The sequence below is a fragment of the Mandrillus leucophaeus genome, unplaced genomic scaffold, assembly GCF_000951045.1.
Source record: "Mandrillus leucophaeus isolate KB7577 unplaced genomic scaffold, Mleu.le_1.0 Scaffold259, whole genome shotgun sequence".
Taxonomy (NCBI): domain Eukaryota; kingdom Metazoa; phylum Chordata; class Mammalia; order Primates; family Cercopithecidae; genus Mandrillus; species Mandrillus leucophaeus.
The window spans coordinates 3,369,197-3,373,227 of NW_012102687.1; positions in this window are offsets into that span (position 1 = coordinate 3,369,197).

Genomic DNA, 4,031 nt, shown 5'->3' on the forward strand with positions numbered 1-4,031 from the left:
AAGGCAGTTAACATTGGTTATTACAGAGGAATGAGCTAAAGAAAGGTTGTGATGTGTAAGATCATGAATTTTTTACTAATAAAATTCTGTATGATTTTTGTCATTTTAAAATCTAATATAGAAAGGCAAAAAAAAAAAAAAAGAAGAAGCTGTAGTAGTGACATAAGGTCGATTTTAATGCTGAAAATGTCAACCTGACATGTAGCTACTGCATAGTGAGTACAGCGTTGTATGTGACTACAGAATGAGTCATACAAGTGGCTCCAGGGACCTTGCCGATTTTGCACTGTGAGTGGGCCTGTGGCAACTGCAGAGCATTCAGATTCGAAAATTGTGGAACACTGTGTCAGCTCACCTCCAGCTTTCACTCTGAGACCTCCTCGTAAGGAAATGAGTGTTGATATCTTTAGGGACAGAGAATGAATGGGGAAGAGGGAAAACTGATGAAGCAAAGATGTGGCAAGTAAGTCAGGAGATGATTTGATCAGATGAGGCAGTTCCTAAGGGAAGAGTCTTTAAAAGGGGGAGGGCTGGCTCTTCTTCAGCAGTGCAAGTTAGGATGAGGCTCTTCGGTCTACCTTTCAACAACAATAACTGACACATGCTGCTTACTTTTTGGCAGACACAGTTCTGAGAGCTTTATACATGTGACTCATTTAATCCTCCAACAAGCATATTAAATTGGTCTTATCACCTCTGTTTTACAGATGAAGTAACAGTGAGACAGATGAGAGAAAGAACTTAACAGTTTTATAGTCTCAAAGCTGAATATTCTTAATATAGTCTTAATTACATAAAAGTATACCTCAAATATATTGCAGGTTTAGTTCCGTACCACCACAATAAAGTGAGTATCACAATGAAGCAAGTCACATAAATGTTTGGTTTCCCAATACATATAAAAGTTATGTTTACACTATAGTGTAGTCTTTTAAGAGTGAAATAGCATTATGTTTAAAAATACTATGTAAATACCCTAATTAAAAAATACTGTATAGCTAAAATACACTAATCATCATCTGTGCCTTCATCTTTTTTCCTGATGGATGGTCTTGCCTCAATGTTGATTGCTGCTGATTGATCAGGGTGGTGGTTGCTGTAGGCTGAGGTGGCTGTGGAAATTTTTTAAAATAAGACAGCAATGAAGTTTGCCACATTAATTAATTATTCCTTCTATGGAAGATTCCTCCGTGACATGTGATGCTGTTGATAGCATCATACCCACAGTGGAACTTCTTTCAAAATTGGGGTCAGTCTCCTTAATTCCTGCTTCTGCTGCTTTGTTAACTAAGTTTATGGAATATTTTAAATTCTCTCTTGTCGTTTCAACAATATTCACAGCACCTTACACAGGAACAGATTCCATCTCAATAAACCACTTTATTTGCTCATTCATACGAAGCAACTTCTTATTCATCCAAGTTTTATTATGAGATTACAGCAACTCAGTCACATCTTCAGGCTCCACTTCTAATTCTGATTTTCTTATTTTCACCACATCTGCAGTTACTTCCTCCCATGAAGTCTTAAACCTCTCAAAGTCATCCCGGATGGTTGGAATCAACTTCTTTCAACTCTGTTAATGTTGATATTTTGTCCTTGTCTCATAAATCACTAACATTCTTAATGGCATCTAGAATGGTAAATCCTTTCCAGAAGGTTTACAATGTATATTGTCCAGACCCAACAGAGGAATCACTGTCTATGCCAGCTATAGTTTTACAAAATGTATTTCTTTTCTCTTTTTTCTTTTTTCTTTTTTTTTTTTGAGACAGAGTCTCACTCTGTCGCCCAGGCTGGAGTGCAGTGGAGCCATCTCTGCTCACTGCAAGCTCCGCCTCCCGGGTTCACGCCATCCTCCTGGCCTCAGCCTCCAGAGTAGCTGAGATTACAGGTGTTCGCCACCATGTCGGGCTAATTTCTGGTATTTTTAGTAGAGACGGGGTTTCACCATGTTAGCCAGGATGGTCTCCATCTCCTGACCTTGTGATCCACCTGCCTCGGCCTCCCAAAGTGCTGGGATTACAGGCGTGAGCCACTGCGCCTGGCATACAAAATGTATTTCTTAAATGATTTGACTTAAAAGTCCAAACGACCCCTTGATTCATGGGCTGCAGAATGGATGTTGTGTCAACAGGCATGAAAACATCGTGAATCTCCCTGTGCATGTCCATCAGAGTTCCCTGATGACCAGGTATGTTGTCAGTGAGCAGTAATATTTTGAAAGAAATATTTTTTTCTGAGCAATTGGTCTTAATAATGGACTTAAAATATTCAGTAAACCATGCTATCAATACATGTGCTGTCATCCAGGCTTTGTTGTTCCATTTCTAGAGCTGAACAATAATAATGACACAATCTATCAAAACATCTGGGATATAGCAAAGGCACTGCTATGAGAAAAGTTCATGCCTACATCAAAAAGTCTGAGAGAGCACAAATAGACAACCTAAGGTCACACCTCGAGGAACTAGAGAAACAAGAACAAACCAGACCGGAACCCAGCAGAAGAAAAGAAATAACCAAGATCAGAGCAGAAGTAAATGAAATTGAAACAAACAGGAAGAGATAAATGAAACAAAAAGCTGGTTCTTTGAAAAGATAAACAAAATTGATATACTGTTAGCAAGATTAACCAAGAAAAGAAGAGAAGATCTAATTAAGCTCAGCTGGAAATGAATGGGAGATATTGTAACTGACACCACAGAAATACAGAAGATTACTCAGGGCTACTGCTACGAACACCTTTACGTGTCCAAACTAGGAAACCTAGAGGAGATGGATAAATTCCTGGAAATATGCAACCTCCTAGATTAAACCAGGGAGAAATAGAAACTCTGAACAGATCAATAACAAGCAGTGAGATTGAAACGGTAATTTTAAAAGTCCAGGACCAGATGGATTCACAGCTGAATTCTATGAAACATTCAGAGAAGAATTGGTACCGATCCTATTGAAACTATTCCAAAAGATAAAGAGGGAATCATTTTATGAAGTCAGTGTCACTCTAATACTAAAACCAGGAAATGACATAATAAAGAAAGAAAACTACAAACCAATGCCCCTGACGAACATAGATGCAAAAACCCTCAACAAAATACTAACTGAATACAACAGCATATCAAAAATAGAATAATAATCCACCATGATCAAGTGGGTTTCTTCCAGGGATGCAGGGATGGTTTAATATATGCAAGTCAATAAATGTGATCCACCACATAAACAGAATTTAAAACAAAAATCATATGGTCATCTCAATAGATGCAAGAAAACCAATTGACAAAATCCAGCATGGCTTTATGTGTAAAACCCTCGGCAAAACTGGCATAGACCGCACATACCTTAAGCTAATAAATGCCACCTATGACAAACTTACAGCCGACATTATACTGAACCAGGAAATGTTGAAAGCATTCCCTCTGAGAAGTGGAACAAGAGAAAAATGCCCATTTTCACCACTTCTATTCGACATAGTTCTTGAAGTCATAGCCAGAGCAATCAGGCAAGAGAAAGAAATAAAAGACATCCAGATTGGTAAAGAGGAAGCCAAACTGTCACTGTTCACTGATGATATGATCATATACCTAGAAAACCCTAAAGACTCCTCCAAAAAGCTCTGAGATCTTATAAATGAATTCAATAGAGTTTCAGAATACAAAATCAACTTACACAAATCAGTAAGACTGCTATACACCAACAGTAACCAAGCTGAGAATCAAATCAAAAGCTCAACCCCTTTTATAATAGCTGCAAAAAATTAAAATAAAACAAAATACTTAGAAATATAACTAACCAAGGAGGTGAAAGACCTCTACAAAGAAAACTACAAAATGCTGCCAGGAGAAATCACAGACAGTATTAGCTAGATTTTCCGAATGATCTGCTGCAGCTTCTATATTAGCACTTGCTGTTTCACCTTGCATATTTTTTTTGTTATTATTATACTTTAAGTTCTAGGGTACATGTGCATAACGTGCAGGTTTGTTACATATGTATACTTGTGCCATGTTGCTGTGCTGCACCCATCAACT